The following is an 11141-nucleotide window of genomic DNA, read 5'->3' on the forward strand; positions in this document are numbered from 1 at the left end:
GACTTACCAAAGGAAAATGGCCAGTTTTAGAGATGAAATTGGGACTCTAGAGGGGCTTCTGGGAGACCCAAGCAAAAAAAGAAGGGGGTAGACCATGAAAGAATATCTCAGTCACAGGGAAACAGGCAGACTGACTGGCAGCTTTGAGAGGGAGGTAGGAATAAAAAGAACTTTGACTAAGCATCCACTCCAGGCCTGGTCCCATATAGTGCCTTCTGCTTGCGGGCTCACTGGACCCTGGAGATGACCTGTGAGGCTTTTCACAGATGCGGCCCAAGCAGGCTGACAGACACATGCAGGTCACATAGTTTGCAAATGGCAAGCCCCGTCGGACTCCATGGCAGGCAGCCACAGCTTAGAACCTTCCTCCTTCTCCCTGGCCTGCAGACCGGACCTGAAGGGAGGCAAGGGTGTCAGGGGCTGGCGGGCAGCGCCTGGGTGAGCGGCACGGATCCACCCTGAGGACAGGTCTCTTTGTGCCTCGGGTCCAGATAGGGCCTGCAGAGGACTGAGAACTACAGTGGAGGGTGGCATGGGGCTGCTGGTGGCAGCTGGGTGGGTAGAAACCTGGAGAGGGACATCAGGGCTGGGAGGGGGACTCCAGGGCTGGGAAGGGTGCCAGGGAAAAAACAGTGGGGAAAACTGAGGCCCAGAGAGATCGGGAGGGTGACGCTCCTTGCTCAGGAGACCCAAGTTCATACTGGGCCTGAACCCAAGACACTGGGCCCCAGCCCAGGCCCCGTTCTGGGAGTGCAGAGCCTGGAGTGGGGGTGTCTTTGAGAACGGCCTCTCTTCCTGCAGTGGCCCCAGCCCACCACATCTAATGGTGCAGCCAAGGCCTTTGTGGGGAAACCGTGGGGAAGAGAGGCCCCTTGTTGGCGCATTCATTGCGCTGGAGGCTCGGCCATGCCAGGCCCCCAGCACAGGCCGGGCTCTCCTTCCTGGGGGTGCCGGCCAGCGCCGCCCCCGCCCCCCGCCGCTGCCACTGCCCTTCCTCAGCTCTGTCATTTCCTGGAGCCTCAGGGCTTTGGCCCTGGTCCCGGCTGAAGGATGGCGGGGAGCTCTGGCCCCCACACCCCCCACACCTCGCCTTTTACACGCTGGCACCAGAGCCGTGGGAACGCTGGACGGCAGCTGGGCACTGGTGCCCAGCTCTGCCCACCCCCAACCCAGCTGACCTCGGAGAGGGGAGAGGAACGGGCGGCCCCCATAAAAGCTCCTCTGGGATGGGGCCCTAGAAATCCTAAGCACTAATTATGAATCTGGGGACAAACGAAGAGGCATTTGCAAGTCAATTAGTGAAAGAACTTTCCCAGGAAAGAGCTTCTTCCAGGCTCAGCTTCAGACAGGGCCACACGCTGGGTCATCTTTTCCCTCCCCCTACCTCTGCCCTGCTTGAAGCTTGAAGGGATAGAGAGGCCTGCCCAATATTCTGCCAGCCCCTATGGCTGAGTGTCAGAGGCCTGGCCGGGCATGAAGCGCCGAGGGCAAGGCTGCGCTCCGCTGAGGTCCGTGGGCGGTCACCACGGGGCAGCCTCTGTAACAGAACCTGGTGGCTCCTGGACAGAACTGCCAGGGAAAACAGCTGGTCTGGACAGGGTGGCCTGGGTGGGTTGACAGAAAAATAGAAGTCACTATTAAAGAGCCATGGGAAGATCCTTTCCAGAGAACACAGGCAAACCAGGACAAGAGAGACCAAGGGAGAGACAAATGGTTCTAAGCTTCTCGGTTTGTGCCCAGGCAAGAGACACGTAGTCAGAGGGTGTTCAGCTACACCTATGGGAACTTCAGGTGGACTGGTTGCCATCTGTGTGTGATCTCACTCCTCCCAGGCTGGGGGGAGCTGAGGGGACCACTTAATTGGGGGAAGAGAGGGAGGAAAGGACTGTTGGGACAAAAGCAGGAGAGTCCGCCTCACCACCTGAAGATTAAGGGATTGTAATTAAAATGTGTTTGAGGGACTCTGGGCAGGTGGGTTGGAGCTGGTGCTAACTATCTAATTGTTCTCCTGGGTCTGGCTGCTGGGTTTGTTAATAAGTGAGGGTCGCTTTAAAAAAAAAAAAAAAAGAAAGAAAAAAAGAAAAAAAAAGGGTGGATGAGAAGAAGCTGAGTTGAGGGGCCAGGACTGAAAGTCTTTTTTTTTTCACTTTGAACACCCCAGCTCACAGGGTCACGTGCCCAGAGAGGCTGCACTACTGCCCTCGCTGAGAAGCCAAGCTCAGGCCGCAGCGTAATGCAGCAACGAAGTCCTGGAGAAGAAGTTTTGGGGGCCAGAATGAGCAGAGAACACGTAGGTCCTCACAAAGAGGGGACATTGAGACAAGGGATGGTTAGGTTGTCCTTGGAATATTTTAACAGCCAACATTAGTTGAAAAAGTACTCTGTGTCAAGCATTATATGAAACAGTTTATACACTTATTTAACCCTCACAACCACACTAAAAGTAAGCCTCCCTCAGGCCCTGGCTGGGTGCTCAGTTGAAGCATCGGCCTGATACATCACGTTTGCTGGTTTGATCTCCAGTCAGGGCACATACAAGAAGCAACCGACGGTGAATACATGAATGAGTGGAACAACAAATCTCTCCCTCTCCCTCCCTCCCTCTCATCAATAAATAAATCTTAAAAAGATAAAAAAAAGTAGGTGTCCCTCCAGATTAGACTGAGAAGAAGATTACTGTCTCTAGAGCAGGGCCCAGCACACAGCTCCCACCGACTTGAAGGAAGCTCTCTTCAGACGCTTCTTTCTTTTGAGGAAGGGACAGGTGGACAAACCCTGTCTAGACTATGAGAGACCTCAGGCTGAGGGTCAAAAACACGCAGATTGCAGTCCAAAGGCCTCCTGCTATGGGAGTCCAGACTCCGCTAGGTGGTGCCGCCTCCTCTCCTGCCTTCCATGCAAAAAGCACACTAGGAACGGGGGCCCACATTGGGGGTCCCACTGCCCAGCCTTTGCACATGCTGCTCTGTCTCTGTGGAGAGCTGTCCCGGCACTCGCTGTCTACTCTTCTGAGAGAGCTTCCTCTCCCTACTCCCCTGAGGCTTGAAGGCTCTCTCTGGCCCCCGGGGCCACGCTGAGGGGGCTTACAGCACATCTAGGCATGAAAGCTGGCTGCCTCTGCAGGCCGTGGCGGCTGCGTGATGGAGGCCGAGGCAGGAGGGAAGCTTCTACTGCATAGTACACTCTTTTGTGCCTGTAAAGTTTTGGGCCTTTCGAGTGAAGAAATTACTTATTCAGAAATAAATTTAATTTAAAATATTAATTATTGCACCTTTTTTAAATCTGGGGAAGGACAGTGTTTAACCCCAGAGACCAAAGCATAAGAGAACATCTGAGGCTCCTTATTTGAGAGAAAACAGTGGAATTTCAGTCCCTTGTCTCTACCTCCCCTTCCTCCAGCCCACACCAGCCTCCTCACAGGCCATCTAGGCCTGGTTGCTGTGCCCCATCCTCTGCCCAGGTCCTCCAGGGACTTTTCAAGATTGGCTGGAGAGCAGGAGCACCCCCCTCCAAAGAAAACACCCAGCTGGTGTTGAGGGCAGAGCACCTGGATTCCACTAGCCCTGTGCACAGGGGCAGGTCTCTGAGCCCCTGACAGGAGGGAGGGGGATGGCCTGGCCCCTCCCCTACTGGATCTCAGAGGTACACGTAAGAGCTCGCCGGGGGAGCTGGGGGACTGCTGCTTGCCCTCCTCTACTCGGGCCCAAGGAAACCTTGCCACCCGGCCCGCTGTGGGCCCTGCGTATCTGCTGAGCGTTCTCCAGCAGCCACTTCCCTCTGCACACCAACATCTCATCTGGGACATAGGTGCCTCCCTGTCCTCCCCATCTCTGTGTGGCCAAGCTGAGGAAAAAGGAGCTCTAACTGTCCAGTCTTCGCATTCTCGTCTGCAAAATGGGGACATAAACAGTAGCTGTATGCTGGAGCTGTCAGGGGAATTAAATGAGATAATGTATGTGAAGTGCTCTGTGCACCCAGACCTGACGCAGGGCTCATAAACGCTGGCTGTTATTATAGTTATTAAATGGGAGGGACTCTGCAAAGTGTGTGAGCCTAGGGCAGGCTCCTCATCATTACTCTGGCTGGGAATAACGAGGCCTTCTGGTAATGGCTCCTCTGCTACTGCAAGCCCCTCTGACAAAAAGATTCAGTGGCTGTGGATGGGCCCAACGAAGTGAGAAGTGAATGGTGCAAAATGTGACGCATAGGGGCTTAGCCCAGCCTGGGGGTCCTTGGGAAGGACCCTCCAGCTGTGGCTCCAGGTGCTGAGAGAACCCATAGGCCGGAAACCCAAGCGGAGAGGCCACCGTTTTTCTGCTTCAAGGTGGCTCAGCCAAGAGCCTTCAAACAAAACCCAGATCACCCGGGCCTTCCCTAATGTACTGAACACCGTCTAGTGTCGGGCACTGCTCTGCATGCCGGGGCGCCAGCCCGCACAGACAGATCCCAGGCCCGCGGACCTCGTGAGGCCGGTGGGGGCAGAAACAGGAACCCAAACAAATAAGTAAATAAAAAATACATCAAGTGTCAGATGATGATAAATGATCTGGAGAAAAAAGAAAAGAAACACAGATTATGTAAAGAGACACGGGGGGCTGGGGTCAGGTGGGGAACTGCAGCTTAAAATAAGGTGCTTAGAAAGGGCCAGATTTTTTCCAGCTCTCCCTTGTGAGAAATTTGAAATACATACAAAAATAAACAGTCTAATGAAGCTTCACCTCTCTGTCATCTAGCTTCAACAACTGCCAGACTTGTTCAGCTGAACTTCTATCCCCCATGTTGTTTTGAAGCAAATCCCAGACATCTCCTTTCACAGAGAGTGTGATTCAAGCAAAGACCAAAGGAGACAAGGAAGCCAGCTGAGGAAGCCAGCTGCATTGTCACTGGGGAGACGAGCAAGCATGCCCGGCAGAGGGACAGCAAGTGAAAAAGCCTTGTGCCTGGCATTTGGAAGACCAGACTCTGGCCTCAGCTTTGCCCCTACTGGCTGGGAGTCTCTTAGCTGCTCTGAACCACAGTTTTGTCATCTGTAAAATGAGACCGATGCCCTCACTCTGCAGGGTGCTGGTAGGGGCGGAGGGAGAACCCCTGGAGCCGTCCATAAAAATGGAGCAATGTGGCGGACTACTCGCAGGCAGGTCTGGCCCCAGGGAAACTCAGCGAGTTGGTAGAGGTGAGACAAGGCCCTATGGCCCCCAAGGCCAGATGGAGGTTAGAAAGGGGGTTGGGGGCCACCCCTGAACTCAGTCTAGCAGGCCACAGTGGACTTGTTTGCTGGCCCACCACTCGCTCCCTTCCCCCATGGATGGGCCATGGGATCCCAGGCTGCTGGAGACAAGTGAAGGGCCAACTGTTCTGGAGGAAACTTGGCCCCCTATAAAGACCCTTATCACCACCTCCACCTCCCTCCCAGGGTGATTCTCACCCAGAGGGGCCTTTCCTGTAGGATACAAAGAGACCCTCAATTCCCATCCTCTAGGCAGAATAATGGGCCATTCACGCTGAGGGACCCCGGCCCCACACCTGGACCTCTTGGGTGGCCCCCCCAGCCCCATTGTCCCAGGCTGCCTTACAAGGGTGTCATTGGCAGGGAGGCCTGAGCCCCCAGCTGGAGCACTCCTGGCCCTTCCCCCATTTCTCCAGCTGTCTGGACTCAGGGCTTGATCTGGGGGGAGGTCAGCCTGCCATTCATCCCACAAGCGCTCACTCTGAATTTTACTCCTCTCGAAGTCCTTACAGAGCAATGGGAAAATAGGAAGGAATAATTAGGAAAATCATTAGCGTCTCAAGGCCCATCTGAGAGGGATTAAGGGATTAAAGCCTTCCAACAAATCTCTCCTACACTAAGTTGTTGTAGGGGGTTTTGTTTTTAGAACTTTTTTGTCTCTTTTTCCCTGGGTTGGGGAGACTAAAGTCTTGGTGGATCCTTCCTTAAAAAGCTGCAAATAAAAGTCAAGATATTGAAGTCCAGATGGAGAAAAATGGGGGGAAAGCAGGTGTGAGGGGAGGGTGCCTTCCCAAGCTTTCCTGGGTCACCTGAGGCCACTCCGGGGCATGAGTGGATGGGGGAAGGGGTGGAAGGGGCCAGGCTGGGCCCAAGGGGAAGCCCAGACAGGCCTGCCGAGAGCCAGCCGCTCCGCCAAAGGGCCTAGCCCTGCCCGCCGGGCCACCCGCCACCTCCTTCAAGTCCTAGCTGAGGGCTCAGCAGCCTCTCTTGCCCCTGATTGGGTCCAACTGAGGCAAACTGGTCCAAAGGGTAGCTTGCTATTCATTCTGCTCTAGTAGCCTGAGCGTGGAGGTCAGGGAGGGTACAGAATACAGGAAAGGCTGCAGCAAGCAAACCGGATGGGGCTCTCCCTATTTGCAGGCAGCAACGCACAGCTGAGCAGTGTCCAGCTGCGGCGAGCGTATAAAAGGGCAGCTCCTTACAACACCCTGTGAGACGGGCTGGAATATGAAAGGGGTGAGGGCATCTACACAGGAGGTAGACCTCATCCAGTCTGGAAGGGATTAGGGACAGTCCCCTGTAAAAAAATAACTACATTTTGTTTATGAGGGTATCCGAAGGCCTGGCACCTGGTAGATACTCCGTAACTGTGAGGTACATTTCCACACAAATGCATTATCCCCTTTTTACAGAGAGTGTTTCAGTGTTTCACAGTCTCACTGAAACTGTTCCCTGACCATAGGAAAAATTCAAGTACTCTATCACCCGACTGAAAGCAAAGGGGAACGGTGGCAGCACCAAGAGCTCTGGATGTGGGAAAGCAGAGGTTCGCCTTAGGGCGCACACCCCAGCTCTGTCCTGCGTCCTCATGTGCTCCTCCGACCTGCCCCCACATGCTCTGGGGGAGAAAGACACCAGCATCACTGGCTCACACAGCCCCTCTCACACACGCACAAGCTGGCTTGCCGGGTTCCCGGTTGGGGCTTCTGGGAGTGAAAGGTGTCCCTCTGTTCTCCAGAAGTCTCAGCTAAACCCCCTTCAAGCCTGTCTATCCAGCCACCTGTGCCTCAAAGGGCCTGAGGCGATGTGGGGCAGGGGCTGGCAGCAAGCAGCCCTTCCCAAGGTGGAGGCAGGCAGAGCCACCCCCGAGCCTGTACCTGACCAGTGGTACGCGTGACAGATGCTGGCAGTTGCAACCTGCTACGGCATTAATAATTGAGTTTACTAATGGTCTTAATTAGCAACTGCCAATAAGAAGTCCAGCACTAACTCCAGCAATAATCGAGGCTGAGGGGCGTGGACAGAAAGGGCGGGAGCAGGATGGATGGCTTGCAAACGGTGTATAGCGCTGCGTCCACTACAGCAGAGGGCAGCCTCAGTGGCTGGAGAAATGGGGAGAATGGGGACCCTGACCCTCACCAGTTTCTACACCAGGGTTCCTTTAATCCCGCAGGGCACAGCCACCTCAGATGGTGTTGGGACAAAATGAAGTGTGAGGGATTGCAGGGAGGAGGGGAGACCTCCCTGTCCTTCCAAGAGCCAGAATTCAGACAGCAGCCCGTGGGATGAGGGCAAGTCTGTAAAAGCTCAAGTGAAATGAGCTAGAAGGGGATTGGGAACAAGCTCCACAGTGTCCTGGAGTGACATTCCTTGCTCTGAGGAGAAGGAGATGGATGGTGCTGAGCTGGGAAGGAGGGGACACCGGAGCGGGAGTGCGTGAGGGCAGGGGGCGGGGGAACGGGTGGCAGGCAGCTTCTCCAGTTAAGGATTCTCCTGCCAAGAGGAGCAGGGTGGGAAAAGCAAGTTTAAGAATCCAGACAATGCCCAGGCACAACAAAGCGCACTTCCTCTCTCAGCCTCAGAGCCAAGCTGGCTGCTTGGGTCCTGCCTAGGCACCCAAAGACCAGCCAAAGCAGACCCAGAGGGCCCTGGAAATACAGGCCAAAGAGAGAGGGCTGAAAAGAGGGAGGGCTAAAAAAGGGAGAGTGTGCTCTGGGGTTCAGGCAGCTGGAGCTCTTCCCCTGTGTGGAGACACATGAGGATGTGGATTTGGCTTCTTTCTGAGGTGGCTCTCAGGGATGAGCTTCCATGAGGCTGGGAGGCCCCAGAATGCTTTGAAGCAGAGACCTAGACAAGAGAGCAGCAGGGTGAGAAGCAGAGGGCACCTGCTTCCAAAGGTGGGGAGAGAAGGTGGGTAGAGCTCTAGCTGTTTCCCTGGCACCATGTATCAATGCTTCAGCACCCAGCCCAAGTCCCCTGGCCCCACTTGTATCTAATAGTCTCCCAAATGCTGTCCCTGGAAGGCAGGCTCCACCGCCACAACCCCACCTCAACTTTCTTATAATGGGGAGGTTGCACCCAGATCTCCATCAAAGCCAGGGGGAGAGAAGAGCTCTGCCTTAGTGGAAGGCTGGGCCAACACTAAAATGGATAGGTAGCTAGGACCCCGGCCTCCAGGAAGACTGCCTGCCCTGCCGGCAGCTTCTCCCTCCTCCCTCATTCAGCTCTCTCCTGTCCTACTGGGGCTGAAGACCCCAAATTCCTGGGACAGTTCTTATTTTGGTGTTGGCCCTGATCGATTTTGCTCCCCACCCCGAACCATTATGAGTCCTAGAAGCATCACTGCATCGTCTCTGAAACACCTGAGCTTTTCACCTGAGTGACATCAGCCTTTGAGCTAAGTCTTCAGAGCATTTAGGAAGCAGGGACTCACTGTGCTGGGTCTCAAGACCATTTACAGGAGCTCAGCCTGAACCGTCCCAAAGCAGGGACCGATTTCCCAGCTAAGAGGGACTCTGCTCCAAGCCCAGAGCTCCCTTGCCCTCTGTCCAGGTATTTTCCTCCAGCGTTGAACCAGTACCGTCTGTTGGATGGACACAGGCTCCTGGACCACGTGGGGCGGCGCGGGTGCGGGGGTGGTGCGGCGGGGCGTGGTAGAGGGACTCAAGGCCTGGGCTGGTCTTGCGCTCAGAAGAGAAGATCCCTGGGGCACGTGCCCAGTAACAACCCACCCTGGGGAATCCAGGAGTACTTCCTTCAGGGTTCTGGAAGTGAATGGCTCCAGAGACAGCTGTGAGATTTCATTGGCTCAAGGCAATGTGAAAAAAAGTGGACAGAGATTGAGGAGGGGGCGTGGTTAACAGGTGAGGAGGGTGGGAAGAGCACCAACTCCAATGGACTAGGTTTCACCTCCAAGAGACAGAGCCCCAGGGAAAGAAACGGGCTTGAGGCGTAGGTTACGGAGCTAGTGTGTAGGGGAGTTAAGTTGGGGGCCCACCGCGGTCTGGCCGATTTCTGGGGAGAGGAACAGGTCTGGGGTGAGCCACCTTCTGCCTTCCTCCCCAGGCCGGCTACAGGACTGGCGATCAGACGGCGCGCACAGACAATGGCGCTCTGTCCCGGCGGGCGGGCGCCCGGCCCACAGCTCATCCCTATGCAGTGACCGCCTCCCCCACACCACCCCTTTCAGGCTGCGGAGGCCGGGCGGCGGCAGAGGGGATTCTCACAGGCCGTTGGCATTTGCATAGCCGGCTCGCCGTCCGGAGACATTGGCTCGCATTGTTCCCGGCGGTTCCCGGCGGCGGCGGGCGCATGGGCCGGGGCGCTGGGCGGCGCGGGGACCCGGCTGCGGGCGGGCGGGCCAGACAAAGGAGAGGGGCGCAGACCGGGAGGCGGCGGGTGGGGAGATCCTGACGGTGGGAGAGAATATCGGGGTGAGGTGGGGGGTCGCGGCTGCCGGGTCTGTCTGCCCTGGGACGGCCACCACGCCCCACTTCGGACACCCATGCCGTGTCTAATTCCTCCCCTCGCCGGGGCCGCTGTGCGCCGTGATGTGAATCCCAATCGGGGGCGGTGGGGGTGGGAACGGATCTCGTCCCTTTCCCAGGCCCGCCCCGCGCTCAGAGCTCGGGTCCTCTAGAGGTCACGGGAGTAGCTCCCGGCTCCTGACCAAGGAGGTCTGGCCACACAGGCACAGAAGCACCCTGAGGCCCCTGGGGCACCTTGGGTCTCCCACCCAGATGTCCAAGCAGGTGCTGTCACTCACACATACTGTGCCAAGCCAGAACAGTGGCCACTTCCAGAAACTCCGCTCTTAATGCCTCTGGCTCTGCTGGCTTCAAAACGGACTGACCTCAACGCAGCCTGTCTCCCCCATCAGTGAGGCTCTGGGAGATGAACAGGGGCCCAGTGTCTTCGTCCATCATTGTCCCCAGAGCTCAGACATTGGGGCTGAACAGACAGAGTTCACGAGTGGGCAAGTGTCTGATTGTCCTGCATCGAGAGAAATAATGGCAGTGATCAGAGGGGCCGTCCCAGGGGCAGAGGCCTCATTGTCCTCAGGGGGTGAAGATGGGCCCCCTTGGCCCCCGTCCCTGCCATCTGATTGACCTGCTCATTGTCACCCTGTTGACCCAGGCTGAATGGACAACCCACCATGTGGGGACCAACAGTGCTGAGCCAGAGACGACAGAGAAGACAAAGGAAGAGGTGGGTCCCAGCTCAGCCGAGGCCGCAGGAATACCTACCTGTCTTCCCTGTGCTGTGCGTGAGCTCCCTGCCGGAGGCAATGATGGGAAAACGACCCCCATGCCCAGACCGCAAATGGAATGATGGCTGAGTTCAGCTGAATGGACAATCTATGGACCAATGTGCTTGTTATTAGAGGAAAATTTGGGGGTAGAGAGGAGAAAATGCAGAGTGAAAAACCAAGGGCCTGTTTTAGCAGAGTTCAGCCCTGGACAGAGTATCGCGAGCCATCGGCCAGAGCTCAGCAACATCTCTCAGGCCACAGAAGGCCTCATGGGAGTCATAGAGCTTGAAACTACCTGGGTACAAGAGATGCAGGGCCATCTCTTGTGGGGCAGCAGCCACTCTGCTCATCCTTTCTCCAGGACCTCTTAGTGGGCCATCCTGGGACCTGTGGCCTTTTCTCTCTTGGAATCTGGGCCAGTAACTGCCCTCCACCAGAGAGGGCTCAGTTGTCCCTTCTCTAGGAAGCCTCCCTGGATTGAGAAGGGCCGTGACCAGCCTGGGCTGGAGCAGCCCATTTTTTCCGGCCTAGAGGAGATTTAGGTGTAGTCTAGGAGGAACCAGCAGTAGAGGGCGGGGATCAGGTCAAGAAAATGTAGATGTCATGAACGCATACGGATGGCTTTCTCTACCCAGAATGAGTTGCGGCAGGGAGGGATCCCAT

Source organism: Pteronotus mesoamericanus, unplaced genomic scaffold (assembly GCF_021234165.1).
Source record: "Pteronotus mesoamericanus isolate MK-2021 breed Mesoamerican mustached bat unplaced genomic scaffold, CSHL_Meso_final scaffold_705, whole genome shotgun sequence".
NCBI classification, from domain to species: domain Eukaryota; kingdom Metazoa; phylum Chordata; class Mammalia; order Chiroptera; family Mormoopidae; genus Pteronotus; species Pteronotus mesoamericanus.